The sequence below is a fragment of the Phoca vitulina genome, unplaced genomic scaffold, assembly GCF_004348235.1.
Source record: "Phoca vitulina isolate PV1807 unplaced genomic scaffold, GSC_HSeal_1.0 scaffold4, whole genome shotgun sequence".
NCBI classification, from domain to species: Eukaryota; Metazoa; Chordata; class Mammalia; order Carnivora; family Phocidae; genus Phoca; species Phoca vitulina.
Window position 1 is genome coordinate 42,118,375 of NW_022589707.1, and position 18,466 is coordinate 42,136,840.

The 18,466-nt window shown below is 42.9% G+C and overlaps 1 protein-coding gene across 3 annotated transcripts in view; it reads right to left on the reverse strand.

Moving 5' to 3' along the window:
* Positions 1 to 18,466, reverse strand: part of SNX10 (sorting nexin 10) — a 67,830-nt gene that overhangs the window by 31,089 nt on the left and 18,275 nt on the right. Inside the window, exon 2 of one of the 3 annotated variants that reach the window (XM_032401891.1) lies at positions 15,706 to 15,769. The exons of the other annotated variants lie outside the window; for them this stretch is intronic. The gene's annotated coding sequence lies outside the window, so the exon portion shown is untranslated. The remainder of the gene's footprint in view (positions 1 to 15,705; positions 15,770 to 18,466) is intronic. 3 annotated transcript variants of the gene reach the window in all.

Genomic DNA, 18,466 nt, shown 5'->3' on the forward strand with positions numbered 1-18,466 from the left:
TTCCTTTTTTTTAATATTTTATTTATTTATTTGAGAGAGAGAGTGAGCAAGACCGAGAACACAAGCAGGAGGAGGGGCAGAGAGAGAAGGAGAAGCAGGCTCCCCACTGAGCAGGGAGCCCGATGCAGGACTCGATCCCAGGACCCTGGGATCATGACCTGAGCCGAAGGCAGACACCTAACCGACTGAGCCACTCAGGCGCTCCATCTCCATTTCCTTTCCTGTTAGGATTCTGCCTCCAGAGAGGGCTTTTACAAGAAGGTTAGACAAAAGCCCTGGCACTGAAAGGGTGTAAGGTAGGAATCCCTGTGAGCACTTGAGGAGAGGGCCCACAGGAGGAGTTGGCTGAATAGCCTGGGTCAGTTTCAGAGGCATCCAAGAAGGTGGGAGGAGAGAGAAGGATGGCTGCTTTCAGGAGTATCCAGGAACGGGTTGATTTGGGGTTCGAAAAAGCTTATTGCCCACCCTTCAAGAGGAGAATCTCCTCCCACCTACACTCAGTCCCCTGCAGTGTGCACAGACGAGAGAGTGATGTTCTGTCTACACCTGCGTGTCACCAGCTCACTGCCTAGCAGGGGAAAGGCTCACCATGCCAGGGGATTTATGTTGTGGCCATTGTGCTGCCCTGGGAAATGCCCTAGGGTGCTGAAGGCCCCAAAGAGTCCTCTAGGACCCCCAGAGGAACTGCTCCTAGTATTACAGTTAGTAAACACCTCTCCACCCTCATATACACATAAAAATAGAAAAAAAAATTGAGAAAAGTGATAGACATGACCATATGAAAATTTAAACCTGTTGTATGTTTCAAAGGGATATAAAGACAAATATTATATGATAATAATATTTATAATACATGACAAAGGATTAATATTTAATTTATGGAAAGCTCTTATAAATCCATACCAAAGAATATTTCTGTAGAAAAATAAGCAAAGTTATAATAATTCACAAAACAAAAACAATAAGGGTCAAACTCAACAACAAAAAACAAACAAAGGGACAAAGGACCCAAACAGACCTTTCTCCAAAGATGATATACAAATAGCCAAAAAGCACATGAAAAGATAGTATCACTAATCATTAGGGAAATGCAAATCAAAACCGCAATGAGTTATTACCTCACATCCAGTAGGAAGGCTACTATCAAAAAAACAGAAAACAAGTACTGGTGAGGATATGGAGAAATTGGAACCTTTGTGCCAATGGGAATGTAAAATCGTGTCGCTCCTGTAGAAAACAGTATGGAGGTTCCTTGAAAAATTAAAAATAGGGGTGCCTGACTGGCTCAGTTGGAAGAGCATGAGATTCTTGATCTCGGGGTCATGAGTTCAAACCCCACATTGGGGATAGAGATTACTTAAATAAATTTTTAAAAATTAAGAACAGAACTACTATATATATAGTCTAGCAATTCTACTTCTGGGTATATATCCAAAAGAATTGAAAGCAGGATCTCGAAGAGATATTTGCACACCTGTGTTCATAGAAGCATTGTTCCTAAAGCCAAGAAGGGTAAGCAACCCAAGTGTCTGCTGACAAACGAATGAGCAAGATGTGGTATGTATACACAATGGAATACTATTCAGCTTTTAAAAGGAAGGAAATTGTGATACATGCTACAACATGGATGAACCCTGAGGACATTAATCTAAATGAAATGATCAGTCACATACACAAAAACCAGATACTTTATGATTCTACTTACTTACCTGAAGTTTCTAAACTAGTCAAATTCACAGAAACAGAAGGTAGGATGGTGGTTGCCAGGGGGAAATGGAGAGCTCTTGTAAATGGGTGCAGAGTTTCAGTTTGGCCAAAGGAAACCGATCTGGAGATGTTACACATCAATGTGAATATACATACTAGCGAACTGTACACGTAAAATGGGGAAATGGTAAATTTTACATATTCTTACCACAATTAAAAAGTTTTGGAAAAAAGGTCAATGATCTATTTAAAATATTTAACCTTGCTATAAACAGAAATGCAAATAAAAAATAAGATACCATATTTGTGTCTATTAAATCAGAATTTTTTTTAATGATAATATCCACACTGGCAAAGATCATGAGAAATGGGACTGATTGCTGCTGGTAGGGATGAGAGCTATTTCAATATTCCTGAAAGACGATTTGGCCATATGTTTCAAAAGAATTTTTAAATTGCTCATGTTCTTTGACTCAATTATTCCACATCTGGGAACTCAACCTAAAAAAATCAACTAGACATATACAAAAAAAAAAAATCTGTATGAAAGAATGTTCCCAATGCAGTGTTTTTAAAAAATAGATCAAATAAATGAAAACCTAAATGTCCATCAGTAGATTAGAAAAAAATTAATGATGGTACAGCTGTAAAACAGACCAGCTTATACCACCACAAATTATGTTATAGAAGAATATTAAATGATAGGGACTGTTCAAGAAGTATTGTCAAGTGATTTTTCTAAATATGCTTTTTATTTTTTTTAAGATTTTATTTATTTGTTGTCAGAGAGAGAGAATGAGCAGGGGAAGCGGCAGAGGCAGAGGAAGAAGCAGGCTCCCTGTGAACAAGGAACCCGATGCAGGACTCGATCCCAGGACGCTGCGATCACCACCCAAGCTGAAGGCAGACGCTTAACCGACTGAGCCACCCAGGTGTCCCATTATGTTTCTATCTCTTTACTTATATATTTGAGAACTGGAGCCTACACATGACAAGTTAGCAGTGGTCATTTCTAATCGCTTTTTTCTGTATTTTTCTAAAAGTTTACAATGCATTTGCTACTTTTAAAGTCTGAAAAAGCTATGCTATTTTTTAAAAAGTAAAACCCTATGTGCTCACTTTTATATTCCCCCTTCCAAGAAAACAGACAACTACATTTTTACTGTGTCTTACTTCCTCCTCCGATGTTCAGCAATTTTTCTATATAAATGAAAAATTACTGACTTCTGACTTTCATCTCATAAAGACATGCCATCAGTGAGGTTGTTTTAGAGTAAAAGTTTAACTCCGTACCAGTTTTTCTCACATCTGTTCTCAGGACCACCTATGTCCTTCCCGCTGTATTGGGCAGATCTGGGAGTGGGGCCATGGCCTCCCCAAATCTCCTCTAGGGGGAAACTATCAGCCAAGGTCCTGCTGGAGGGGCATCTCTACAGGTAGCCCTACTCTGTATCACGGGGGGTGGGGTGGGGGGGACCGTTCTTAGACCCAGGTGACGGCATCCGTGATAAGCGTCAGACTCCAGTGAAGTCAGTCCACACGTTAGTCAGGCGCCGGAGGCACAGCCTGGCACCAAAGGAAGGGCTGGCACTCCCTCCCATATTTGGCCCAGGATGCACTGGGAGACTTGCCAGTTCCCTGGGACCTGAAGTTGGGAAATGATGAAACAGAAAGGGAGGGGTAATGACGTCACAGCTGGAGTTCTGAGGGACCAGAGCTTGCACTGAAACAGAAGCCACGATGAAGATAAAAGTTCTCATAAGAGGGGCGCCCGGGTGGCTCAGTAGGTTAAGCCTCTGCCTTCGGCTCAGGTCATGGTCCCAGGGTCCTGGGATCGAGCCCCGCATCGGGCTCCCTGCTCAATGGGGAGCCTGCTTCTCCCTCTCCCCACTCGTGCTCTCTTTCACTATCTCTGTCTCTCTTTCTGAAATAAATAAAAATCTTAAAAAAGTTCTCATGAGATATTAAAGAAACCGACCACCAGAAAAGCTGAATTACGGAGCTGGCTTCAGGGGTTGACACCCACAGAGCTGCCTGGAGCCAGTATCCAGGGTGCCCAGTGGCTTAAGGCTGCAGCGTCTCCTAACTTCCCAGGCACCCCTCTCCTCAAGGGAGCTTGAGGCAGATCCCAATGTGGGCAATCAAAAGAGCGCATCCAAAAAGAAAAAGGAAAACAAGCTGTATCCTCGAGAGAGCACGTCTGCTCCACCGCAGTCCAGTTTCCATGTTTTGGTACAGCTTGTGCAGGACCCCCTGTAAAGCCCACCCAAGGTCTTCCTCAATCTGATCTTAGAACTTAAAAAGGACAAACTAAGGGGCGCCTGGGTGGCTCAGTCAGTTAAGCATCCAACTCTTGATCTCAGTTCAGGTCTTGATCTCGGGGTCATGAGTTCAAGCCCCACACTGGGCCCCAGGCTGGGTGTGGAGCCTACTTAAAAAAAAAAAAAGACAAACCAAAATGGAAAAACAAGAAGAAATCTGAAGTTCAGTTAAAGTTGGAAGCACAAATAAAATTTTCATTTAAGTTTTCCGCCATTTATCACAAAAGAAAAAAAATAAAGAGGATAAGACATGTCTTTTTAAGGTTTATTAGCAGTCAAAAAATACTGGTTCATAGTACAAAAAACAATGAAACCACTAACTTGCTAATCTCAACAACATATGGGTTCCATTAATGGTCGAGAAGATGATGCCAAGCCAAATTGGGGGGTTTAAAATGCAGGAACAAAAAAAATACATCGAACTTTAATCTCACAACTATTTAGGTAGTATTTAGGAAAAGTACTACCTTAGACTTAGCCACTCTGGACACATAGGCATGCATGTTGTGGGCCTGACCTCTACTTCCCATCATATACACACTAAGGACAGCCCCTGAGGGATAGCAGGGTGGGGGGGGGACTGCGGAGAACACGACCAGAAGAAACAGAATTGAAGAAAAGAAGCCATAAAAAGCAGATGTAGGAGAGAAAAGCTGACACCAGAGCAGACACACAGGTAATACTAGACTTCCTAACTTGTGACATCCTCTCTCCCCAAAACCACCCTACCCTCCCAGATCAAACCCAAGAACATTTTTCACATTATCTGAATGGTCTCCTTCCTTTTTTATGCCATTAAGGTTCTCCTACCTAGTAATGTGTCTGGGCTACTCCTTTTCCTCTTCTAGAAAAGCAGATAAATCTTGAGGTTGGGGGAAGGGGTATTAGTAATTTAAATATTAGTGTGAATTCATCCAATCAGATTGCATTCCTAGTAACCAAAAGCTATCTACAACTATTCGCTACCCTCCCCCACCCCCATCACCACACAGTTTTTGGATTAGGATGGAAAAGAGGGGAAACCATTGGTACTTGGGGGTGTGGAGTTCTTTGGAGGTTGATGTATCCCTCAGTGCCCTGCCACAGAATCATGAAAGACCTGAGAACACAGCCCCCTGAAGAACAGCAGAAAATGCCCTGCTCTTCTTTCCTGCCAACGATTGGGAAGACTTTTTTTTCAATTTACTCTAGCCCTTCACCTGGTAAGGGGGCTTTGCAGAAGTTCTACCACAACTTCCCATCAAAATACTACCTGAACAATAGCATCAAAAGGATAAAACACCTAGGATTAAATTAACAAAAGAAGTACAAAGCTTATGCTCTGAAAATTACCAAAGATCACTGAAAGAAATTAGAGAAGATCTAAATAAATGGAAAAACATCCCATGTTCATGGACTGGAAGACAACATTGTTAGGAAAGCAATTCTGCTCAAACTGATCTATAGATTCAACGCAATCTTTATCAGAATCTCAGCTGACTTCTCTGTACAAACTGACAAACAGATTCTAAAACTCCTCTCTAATTGCAGGGGATGGAGATTAGTCAAAACAACCCTGAAAAAGAACATAGTAGGAAGACTTCCACTTCCTGATTTCAAAACTTACTACAAAGCAACAGTATTTAAGACAGTGTGCAAGTGGCACAAGGAAAAACAAACAGATTAACAGCATAGAATTAACAATCCAGAAATAAATCCATACCTTTATGGTCAATTGATTTTCAACAGGGTGCCAAAACAATTCAATGGGGAAAAAAAGTCTTTTCAACAAATGGTTCTGGGACAAGTGGATAAACACAAGCAGAAGAATAAAGTTAGGGGTCTACCTACTTTATACCATCTATAGAAATTAACTTGAAATGGGTCAAAGAGGAGCACCTGGATGGCTCAGATGGTTAAGCAGCTGCCTTCGGCTCAGGTCATGATCCCAGAGTCCTGGGATCTAGCCCCACTTTGGGCTCCTGGCTCAGCAGGGAGCCTGCTTCTCCCTCTCCCTCTGCCCCTGTTCATGCTCTCTCTCTCTCTCTCTCTCTGTATCTCTGTGTCTCAAATGAATAAATAAAAAATCTTAAAAAAAATAATTGATCAAAGACCTAAATGTAAGAAGAAAACACAGAGGTAAGTCTTCATGGCCCGGGATTTAGCAAAGGATTCTTAGATATACCAAAAGCATGAGCAAGAAAAGAAAAAAAGTCTTTAGACTTCATGAAAATTAAAACTTTCTGTGCTTCAAAGGACACCATCAAGAAAGTGAAAAGACAATGCATGGAATGGGAGAAAATATTTGCAGATCATGTATCTGATAAGGGACTTGTAGCTAGAATATATAAAGAGCTCATCCAACTCAATAATAAAAAAAACTTAAGGACATAATGTATAACATGGTGACTATAGTTGATAATACTGTATTGTATAATTGAAATTTTTAAAAGAGTAAAATATTCTCACCAAAAAAAAAGAAAAAGGGAAAAAAAGTAAGGTGATGGATACATTAAGTAACTTGATGGGGGAATCCTTTTACAATGGATATGTAGGATATATATTATCAAATCTTCACATTGTACATTTTAAATATCTTACAATTTTATTTGTCAACTATGCCTCAATAAAGCTGGAAAAATAATAAAACAAATATATATATTGTATTACATATATAAATATAATAATAAAAAGATCATTGATAACTAATAAAGATAACAGATAACTGACAACTCATTTCAAAAACAGGCAAAGGGGCGCCTGGGTGGCTCAGTTGGTTAAGTGACTGCCTTCGGCTCAGGTCATGATCCTGGAGTCCTGGGATCGAGTCTCACATCGGGCTCCCTGCTCAGCAGGGAGTCTGCTTCTCCCTCTGACCCTCCCCCACTCTCATGCTCTCTCTATCTCATTCTCTCTCTCAAATAAATAAATAAAATCTTTAAAAAAAAAAAAACAGGCAAAGGATCCTCAATAGACATTCCTCCAGGGAAAATAGAGAAATGGCCAATAAGCACATGAAAAGATGTTCAATATCATGAGTCATGAGAGGAAAGCAAATCAAAACCACAGTGAGACACCACTTCACTCCCATTAGGCTGCCTAGAATCACAAAGTCCGATAATAACAAATTTGGGCAAGGATATAGAGAAATTCGAACCCTCATACACTGCCGGTGGATTTGTAAAGTGGTGCGGCCACCTCATCAAACAATCTGGCAGTTTCTCAAACCATTAAACACAGACTCACCAGCAATTCTCCTAAGTGTATACCCAAAAGAAAGGAAAATGTCCACAGAGAAACTAATATATAAATATAGGCATTATTCATAATAGCCAAAAGGTGGAAATAACCCAAATGTCCATCAATGGATGAATGGATAAACTGTGGTACATCCATACCATGGAATGTTATTTGACAATAAAAAGGAATGAAGTATTGATACATGCTACAACTTGGATGAACCCTGAAAACATGTTAGAAATGATCCACAAATTAGTCCACATATTACACAAGTCCATTCACATGAAAGTCCAGAATCAGGAACTGTTTTATAAAAATAGAAAATAAATGACTGGTTGCTTATGGTTACTGGGTGGGGTGGGTAGAAAGTAGAGGGGTGGAGTTTAGGGATTCAGGGAAGTGATAGCTAAAGGGCTATCAGGTAATAAATCAGGTAATAAAAACTTTCTAACATTGACTGTGGCTGGGACGCCTGGGTGGCTCAGTGGTTTAAGCTGTCTGCCTTCGGCTCAGGTCATGGTCCCAGGGTCCTAGGATCATGTCCTGCATCGGGCTCCTTTGCTCAGCATGGAGCCTGGTTCTCCCTCTCCCTGCCACTCCCCCTGCTTGTGCTCTCAATATCTCTCTCTCTGATAAAATAAAATATTTAAAAAAAATTTAAAAATTAAAATAAATAAAATTGTAGTGATGGTTGTGTATATCTGCAAATATGCTAAAACCAGTGAATAGTACACTTAATTGGGTAAGTTGTACAGTATGTAGATATTTCAATAAAGCTGTTTTTTTTTAAGTGTTACCTGAAACTCTGAGCTTGACCCATTTTATTCATGGCCCCAATGTCCCTCATCCTGAAAACTACAATGTCTGCCAAGCTGAACGCCCTCCAGGCATCATCCACTCCTGGGGTTCTCTCATCCCTACTTGGCTCTGACCCCAGCCTCGCTCTGCCATCCCCTCTTGCAACCCTTCCTCCCACTATGCCTTGGGAACCCTCCTCCTAGAGGCAGCAAGTGCCCCACACTCACACCATCTCAACAGCTATATCTTGGCTACACCCTGGCTTCTCCACTCTTCCCTTCCCTTGTGACCCTTAAAAGTCCAAGCTGCTCATGTCCTCAGCACTTCCATTTCTTTTTTTTTTTTTTAAGATTTTATTTATTTATTCATAAGAGACAGAGAGAGAGAGAGGCAGAGGGAGAAGCAGGCTCCCCGCTGAGCAGGGAGCCCGATGTGGGACTCGATCCCAGGACCCCGGGATCATGACCTGAGCCGAAGGCAGATGCTTAACCATCTGAGCCACCCAGGCGCCCTCAGCACTTCCATTTCTAAGGACCAGGAGAAAACCAAATTCCGCTGGTCGCTACAGTCTCCAGACAATAACCTACCAACAAGTACCTAGAACCTAGGAATTCATGACCAACTCCCTCCTCCTCACTTCTTGGAATGACTTCCTTCTCTCCAGTTTCCTGCTTCTCCTTTCCACATTTTTAGGAACCTCCTCTGTTCTTTCCCACTTTTTCTGGATCCGTCCAAGAAGGACCTCATTCATGGGTAATGACCTAACATCCCCTGGCCTTGCCTTAGGCTGTTCGTTCCTGTGACCTAATCTCTTACCAACAAGTGCTCACCCTGTGACCAGATCCCAACCCAGGAACTGCTCTTTAAAATGGAAAACTAGAAGTCTCCTCTGATTACTACAGCCCACCCTTCCTTTTCTCATTTCCTCATTCTCACCCAATTTGCTCTTCCACTCAATGAAAAACCACCAGAACTTTGATCCTACCCTTCCTATTCTCCCTCTGGACTTCACATCCTTGAACCTTTCAAAAACTCTACCTCCAGCACACCTCATTTCCTGTTCCACTGACACACTTCTATCTGTCAACCTCCAAACACAGATCATCTTAACCTGTCACCTCCATTTCTTCTTGTCTCACCTACCACTGAAGAAAAATCCCATCGCTTCTGTGACTGGTTCCATCACCAGGTTATGAGTTCCAATTTTGGCGGAGTCCTCCAGGGTTCAGGAATCTTCCACTCATGCCATCATCTTCAGACCTTCACCTCTCACCTCCAGCCACCTACTTCTTCCCGGTCTGCTACCCCTCTGTCATCTGATAACTTACCTCTTACTTCATCAAAACAGTAAGACCACCAGGTTTACATTCTTCCTCTTGGTTCTCTGCCCCCTTGAAATCTACCCATATATTCACCCACTTCCCTCAGTCTCAAAGAAAAGGATCACACTCTCCTGTCTTCATGATCTTATTTCTCCTACCTCCTCCAAGACATTGGTTCAATTGCCCCTCACCCTTACTAACTCCAACTGCTTCCTTCCCCAACAAACAAGCTCAACCTCCTCTCATCCCAGTGTAAATGGGCAATCCTGCTTAATTCATCCAACCTATTAAGGACCAGGCCTTGCCGCAGACCTCAGAGATGGGGCAATGAACAAGACACCAGGTCCCCAGTTTCACTGACATCATGGTGGGAAGAGACAGGAAACAAAAATGTGAGCAAATAAATGGACAAGGTAATGAGCAAGCATAATGAAGAAAACAACAAGATGATGTAATCAAGAGTGACTACAGGTACTTGGTGGGGACTACTTCACATTCGGGTGATCAGGAAAGGCTTCTCTGAGGAAGTGACATTTGAACTGAAACCTGAAAAGTAAGAGAGAGCCAGTGACAAGGCAGTCTTGGGAAAGCGCACTCTACGGTGAGGCTCACAACCGGGGGAATGGGTCTTCTTCCCCCTTCCTCGGCACTGATACCCCCAGGGCTGGCCCTGGAGTACACAGTGAATAGTATGCCTGGTGGGGGACACGAGTAGTTTCTCTGGTGAGGCACCGCACATGGCTTCTCGGCAGAAGCCACAGACTCACTGTAACCTTCCACTTGAATCAGGACAGTTCCCCAATGGGCTACTGGCAGCCCTCCTCTCTTCCACTCTGCACTCATTCTGTTTAGGCTACCACTCCCATATCACATGCAAAGGAATCCAGAATCAGAACTGCCTTTGAAGACAGCCTGGCCACCTCCCAGTGGACATTTCCAACCAGACATCCGTTGGCACCTCTAATTTACTGTGTCCAATCCAGGCTGGTCCTGACACCTTTTCCCTGCGTGCTGCTGGGGCCTTGCCAATTCTCCCACCTCCTATGTTGCCCATTTTAATAATTAATCGTGTCAACATCCACACAGTGCCTCAAACGGGAATCCCAGAAACTGTCTTTGATTCCTTCCTTTCCCTCACTTTCCAAATCCAATTGGTCAGCAAGCCTGGCCAAGCCTCTCTCTGAAGGCATACTAAGTCCACTCCCTTCTCTTGGCCTCCAGTGTCACTGGACTAGTTCAGGATCTCGTCATTTCTCTCCTGAACTCTAGCTGGAATAACGTAGATCCCCAGGGCCCAAGACACTTAGCAGACGCTCAGTAAATGATTTTTGAATAAAACAGAGAGAACATGCATGAATGAATAAAATGATTGAACAAACGAGTGAGTGAGAAAATCACTAAATAAATACAAGAAGAAATGCATGCTATATACAAAGAAAACTAAGGAATATATAGTTTAATGAAGGAGATGCAACCAAGCAAGTACAGGGCATCAGGTGATAAACAGAATGTTGGGGGCTGTGGTGCCGGGGGGTGGGGGGGAGGGGGGAGAGATGGAAACTAACACTCATTGAGTCTTCCAGTTGTCAACTACTAAGCCAGGCACTTCACACACAGTTCACACATGATTCACCCAGAAACTATATGATATACTGTGCTTCTGATGGGGAAAATGACATTCAAAGGAGTTAAATAACCATCTAAAGTCACCCAACTCACACGTGGCAGGGTTCAGATTCAAACCTAGGTCTGCAGGCCCCAAATCCCATCACGGTTAACAGTCATAGGCTTACAGGATAGGCTGGACCTCAAAAGATGATAATAATAATAGCCAACACACAGAGTACTTCTGAGAGAGTCACCATTCTAAGAACTTTGCATATATCCTCAAAAAAATCCTATGAGGGGTGCCTGGGCAGCTCAGTCAGTTAAGCATCTGCCTTCGGCTCAGGTCATGATCCCAGAGTCCTGGGATCGAGTCCCACATCGGGCTCCCTGCTCAGCGGGGAGTCTGCTTCTCCCTCTCCCTCTGCCCCTCCCCTGGCTCCTGCTCTCTCTCTCTCTCTCTCGCTCACTCTCTCTCTCAAAGCCTTTAAAGAAAAAAATCCTATGAGGTAAGCTGAATGTGATCCCCATTTTACAGTTAAGAAAACAGAGACACCAAGAAACTAACAAGTAATTTGTCAAAGGTCATAAAGCTACTAAGTGACAGAATTGGGATCTGAACCCAGTCTGGCTCCAGTGTCTGTGTTGGTCGTCCCATTAACCTTCTGTGCCTTCGTGACGGAGGTAAGATGGCAGAGGGTGGTTCCAAGTGGAGAGAAGTATGATAACAGGCCGTGAGGCCCGAAGGTGGGAACAGGAAGTGGTTCACTGTGACTGGGACTGAGGGGGTGGTCGAAAGTAAGGCCCCAGAGGAAAGATGGGGTCAGACGCGCAGCTTCCCGTTACCTGGTCCAGGGCCACTGGCCTGTCTTGTTTGATATGTAAAGTGCCTCCACCTTTCACAAGGTAGTGAACAGTTAGAGGAGAACGTTCATTGTTTTCCTAACCAACGTATTTAGTTCTCCTGAATTGGAAGGTGGAAAAGCTAAAAGGCAAAGGAATCGCTGACGCTATCAAGGTCTCACTGTGAACTAGCTGGTACAACCTCACCCACACTCCATGGAAATAAGTATCGGCACCCTAACCCACTGGCATGTATTTTTGATATAGTATTAGTTTGAAAAGATTACACGTATTTTTTTAATCTCTCTCTCTTTTTTTTTTTTCAGAGAGAGAGAGCAGGTGAGTGTGGGGAGGGACAGAGGGAGAGAGAGAATTCTTAAGCAGGCTCCATGCCCAGCGCGAGTGAGACATGGGGCTCAATCTCACGACCCTGAGATCATGATCTGAGCCGAAAACCAGAGTCAGACGCTGAATTGACTGAGCCACCCAGGCACCCCAAAATCTCTAATTTTGTTTCATAATACTTCAAATGTGAGCCAATAAATTGCCATCTTTATGCCTCACTACTGTGGAGTTATACACAAGTCAGTCAGATCTAAATTTTTCTTAGGAAAACTTCCGTAGAAACAAATTAAAAGGCAGACCCCAAAACTAATCTTTTGCTCTAACATGGCTTTGGGAAGGAAAAGGAGAACGGGACTCACAAGCCATCCAAACAAGCCCTTAAGTCATTCTGATTCAGACTCCTATTCTCATCAATCATTGGAAAAGATCATCTTGGAGGAATCTGAAAGTGCTACTCTGGTTCCTTCCTTCATGAGAATCTAGGAGGTTAAACAATAATCACTTCAGGCTCAAGGCCTCCCAACTTGTAGGAGACCAACATGCTCATTCCTCACAGTCAAGGGGAGAGACCTAAGGACTAAGTGAAAGAACCCAAAGAAATGTTCTCTGACCTCCAAAAGTAAATATTCTAAAGGGCTTATTTGGCTCCATGGGAAAGGGGCAGGATCAGATCACCCAGTGTCCTCTGCCATGGGGGTGCCAAGCAGGGAGAAGATGGGAGATAGAGCAGAGTGACGTGAGTAATGCGTCAGACAGAAATAACCCCTGCCCTAAGCCTCGTCAGAGCCCCATGTAAATCTGGTAAATTACAAGTAAACAAATAAAGTGACTTGTTCAGCCCCTTAACTGTAAGTTGTTGCTGAACACAGAGAAGTAGAGGACAGTGAAGTCACTAGGGTGCCCAGTGGTCAGCTGGCCTCACTCGCTCCTGGTACATGATTCATTCCCTGCCCCAGCATAACCTGGACCAGCTGTCACTGCTGGATCCGTGACCGCATGGGTCTGAGGTCCACCTGGAAAGGAGCCTTGGCCCGGGGAGTCTGGCTAGGAAAGGACTCAGGGGCAAGACCTCACAAAACTGACCAAATTAAAGCCAGAGGTAGTGTTTTTCAGACAACACTAATCTTGTGATCTTGTCAGTTATTTCAGTCCAAAGATTAACAAAATACTAGAAGGGCAAACAGATGAAGGTGGTTGGGGAGTGGGAAAGAAAACCCAGACTGGCTTTGTTCTAGGAGCAGACTTGACAGATTCAAGTTCTCTGGGAATACATCTGGATTGAAGCAAAAGTCAGGATTTCAACATGGCTAAATTGTTACCTTCATACATTTGAAAAGGGTAAGCTAGCTGGGAAAATCATCTTGTCCATTAACTAGCTCTGTCCCATGACTCTGGGCTGGATACTGCTCCGCCTGCCTCATGGTCACATAAGACGCGACTCTATGTGAGTCAGAGCAGTGCTCACACCTTGAGCCTGACCTGAATACAGGCTTACTGACTCCGAAGTCTAGAGCTCACACCTCCTTCAACCCAGCGTCCCCACTTCTAAGAAGGGATCCCTGAGAAAGAGGAGCACCCAGGGGCAAAGCCACATCCATGAGGCTGCTCACCTGCGGCCATGTTTATAACTGGAGAAGCTGAGACAACCTGAATGCCCACTAGTAAGGGAACAATTAAAGTAAGGCACATTCGTGGAATACCTTGCAGTTGTTCAAAAAAGGGGGGGGAGCTCAGAAGAAGTACTATCCATGATGCACAAAGTGGGAACGACTTGCAGAACAATATGTGGTGTGATTCCATTTTTGGAGTATGTACATTGTCCAAAAGAAAACGAAAGGCCCAAAACAGAGTCATGTATGCTAGACCATGCCACCAAACCAGGGCTTCATACCTAACCTAAATGCAGTTTAAATCTCTCCCAGAAATGTAGTCTTTACGGGTCAGTCAGGAATTTTCTGGTCAGCACCAATAAGATAATCTGTCACATGGGCCCTCACTTCCCCACTCCTGAAAAGGAAGGTGAGGGAATCTTCGTGATCATACCCCCTACTCTTCCCAAGGGAAAACAACCTTGCCTGAAGCAATTCTTTCTTTTTTTTTGCTAATAACTTCCCTGCCCCATCCTCTTTCCTATAAAAACCTTCTACTTTGTACAGTTCCTGAGAGCATCTCTCTACTTGCTAGATGGGATGCTGACCAGTTGAATTTTGTTTTTTAACAACATACGTGTGTATACATTTATATGCACTGAAAAAGATTCCAGAACATGTGTGCCAAAGTGAACGCAATTGAGGTGTATGGGGGGGGGGCACTTCCTTTTTTTCTGCTTTAGACACTCCTGGATTACCAACAACTCTTATTTTTTAAAGTGCATTACTTTTGTGATTTCAAAATACAGATAAAAATAAATGCGTAAATGCACAGAGCATATACAAATATGTAAAATAAACTGGAGCCCCCAGACATCTTTATTCCTCCTCTGCTGAATCAGGAAAAGCCCATAACTAGGAAAGGAAACGAAGCCTGGGGAAGAGACCACTTCCCTTCCTCCCTCCCTCCGTGTTTGACATTTCCCCCTCCCCTGGCCGACACATCAGGCTGTATTTGTATCCAGTTCTGATCCGTCAAAAACCACACTTAATTTTTGAGGCAGGATTCGCATTAGCAGACAAATAAAACAGGAACCTTGGAGCAAATGCAGCGGGGGTTTGGAAGCCCGTTCAGCCTGGCCCAGACAGGCCCCATCACAGTCGGGGGCGGTATCAGGCGCTGACAGCCAGCAGCATCATTGGCCAAAGGTCCCCTGGATATGTCTTTCCAACTCCACCCATATTGTCTACACCCACTTCTGAATACATTATTTATGTCGAATTCATCCTTCCCTCGCTTCCGAATGGATGGGAAGCAGTTCCCAAAGAGCTTTAAGGCAGCAAACCATGGTTGACCCGAAGACACAAAAGCTATTAACACAGGAATTGTGATACAGAGAGAGTCAGAAGGAGGAAGAAGCAAAAATGTTATTTTAAGTATAAACTCCTAATACTCATCTGCATCTTTAATTTTTGGTTAATATACACTAGCGTGCCTTAAGATCCGTACTGTAAAACCAAGGCTTATAACGACCAGGAAACTAATCCAGAAGGACATCCCTGCAATATCCACTTCCACTGACTTAGTGAATAAATGTAAATTCAACAAGCTTCCCCATGCCCTTCAGAGGCCACAGACATTTTTCATAAGCCTTTCTCCTGACTGGGTAAGTCTAATTAATCTTCTGACATATATCTACCCTGCTGACACAGTGTTTGATAATCTTCAATAACTAGCTCAAAAGGCAGCATGGAAGTGTTTAGAGCTCAGATTTGGAGCCATTCGCATCTGGGTTCAAATCCCAACTATGCCACTCATGGCTGTGTGAACTTGGACAAGTGACCTAATTTCTCTGGTCCTCCATTTTCTTGCAGGGGGAATACAGGATTCTTAATAGTGCCTGTTTCATAGGATGAGGATTAAATCAGATAATGTAATGTACTTAAAGCACTTACCAAGTGTGCAATAAAAATTAAGTGTGACCACTGGCTGAATCTTTGGTACCTTTTTCTTCAAAATCTAAGAACAATGAAAGATGCAAAAAATTATTATTGCAGTAAAAAGCTGGACTGTATACATATACGTGTGTATGTATATGTCCCAGAGCAGAGAGAGAAAAGCAAAACTTGCCATTCTCAAAGGATGCCCAGGAACCACTACACCTTTAGCTATAAAAAATATCCATGCAAAACTACACTGTAGCAAAAATCACTGGGCAAACACAATATGGTATTGGTACAGAAAATAAGCATTAGCCTGGCTACTCAAGATTGACTGCCATGAGAAATAGAAATGTAGGAGATGTGATCTAACAATACTGGGTTTTAAAATCTCAGCACATTACAATTGCTTCCAAGGCAGCCCCATTCTGAATTTGACTTCACAGCAGTGTGGCTTTGTATGAGCCTTCCCCACGTCCTAGATGCCAAGGACACTTGGCCTAGTTGAAGACCATCAATAAATCTCCCTTTAGGCTTCCATTTTCCAAGTTAAGTATCCTCAGGTATTTAGTGGCTCTTGCTAACCAGAAAAAAAAAAAAAAATTTAACAAGTATCTTTTCAAAGTTTCCAAATGAACAGAAAACAGGGACAGTAATAAAAATAGCTACTGGCTCAGATGGTTAAGCGTCTGCCTTCGGCTCAGGTCATGATCCCAGGGTCCTGGGATTGAGTCCCGCATCGGGCTCCCTGCTAGGCGGGGAGCCTGCTTCTCCCTCTGCCTCTTCCTCTCTCTCTGACTCATGAGTAAATAAATAAAACATTAAAAAAAAAAAAAATAGCTACTATTTCGGAGCATCAGCTATGTGCTGGCATTGTGCAGAGTATATTATGTGTCCTGCCTCCCTGGATTCCCACAACCACCCATTTTATAGATGAAGACACTAGGCTTTGAGAGGTGAAGTAGCTTGCTCAAGGTCATCACAGGGTCACCAATTCGTCCAAGGGCAATGCTGGAATTCAAACCCACCTGTCTAGTTAACCTCTACTCACTTTTCCGATCTTGGTCCCCGTCTCACTAACCCAGAGGAGCTTCCCTAACTCCCTCCAGCGAAGTCAAAACCCCCCTAGTTACACTTCCTTTGCACCATCATCTTCCTCTGTAGTTCTGGTCACATTGATATTTTTACCCGTACTTGTGTCAATACTGAATTAATGTCTGTCTCCCCACCAAACTGTAAGCTCAGAGACAGCACAGGTCCTCACTGTGCTCGTTTACTCAGGATCTGACCTCTTACCACAGTACCAGGCACATAATGGGTTCTCCATACACATTTGCACCAACTGCATGAATAAACATAAATATAATAAAAATAAATATAAATATAAATAAAAAATAAACAGTACTCAGAAATCAGCCAGCCACTTGGGCACTGCACCAGTGGACATCCATGTGTGGGCACCACAATGCTACCTGCCCATTCTCAGGGACAAGATAACAATCTTGGCAGAACTGGAAGAGGATCTCAAGCACAAAACCTGCCAGTATCATCGTCCCATCTGAAAGAGGGCAGTACAAGAGCTGGACACTTCATCCACCCAATCAATACACCATTAATAATAAATCATGTTTCTGATTCCCTTTGGTTGATTCTTTCCACTACATATGGCTTATTTCTGCTTTGATCCTTTTTTTTTTTATCAAACAATTTTTTCTAAAGATTTTATTTTTAAGTAATCTCTACACCCAGTGTGTGGCTTGAACTCACAACCTCGAGATCAGGAGTCGCATGCTCCACCGTCTGAGCCGGCGAAGCGCACCCCCCCTTGCTGTTCTGATTCTTTTTCCTGCTATTATTAATCTGCTTTCTAAGTCCCTTCCTTGAATATCTGTTTTCTCAAAACACTTGAAGCAGAATCACATGGCGTTCACAGGCTATTTTCTTAACACTCAGCTACGAAACTGAAAGCAACTGGAAATAAAGGAAACTATATTCACAACAAAAAATAGTTATTAAATCTCAGCACTTCTTCACAAGTCACTGTCACAAGGAAAATCCCAAGGGTTTCAGAGTAAAATCTTTTTGTCTTCTTGGCCCAACGTGGGGCCCAAACTCACAACCCTGAGATCAAGAGTTGCATGCTCCACCAACTGAGCCAGCCAAGAGCCCCTGAATTTTTTTTTAAGATTTTTAAGTAATTTCTACTGCCAATGTGGGGCTTGAACTCACAACCCCGACATCAAGAGACATGCTTGAACGACTGAGGCAGCCAGGCGACCCTAAGCAAAATCTTTTAAGCAAGCCCTAGCACCATCCCACGTTATAGTCACTCATAATATTAAAATGTAAAACAGTAAAAGCATTGAGTCCTTCACGAGAATGGACTATATTTTGGGGTGCCTGGCTGGCTCAGTCAGTAGAGCTTCATCCAACTCTTGATCCCAAGGTCATTAGTTCAAGCCCCATGTTGGGCATGGGGCCTACTTAAAAAAAACAAAACAAAACAAAAAAGACAGTATTTGAGAAAGGACTATATTTTGAAAACATATCCACAGCAAGCGATTTTAGTCCAACAAGACAAAAAAGGAGTAACTTTTTTAAAAAGAAAACTACATTTGCTACCTGTCAAAAAAATCAAGTTTTTAAAGGACTCAGGGTCTGATTAGCAGTCTGATGACAGCTACAACTTTGCAGTGTTTTTTTATTTTATTTATTTATTTATTTATTTTTGGTTTTTGTTTTTTATTTTTATACCACAGGTGAACACTGGGCTCTG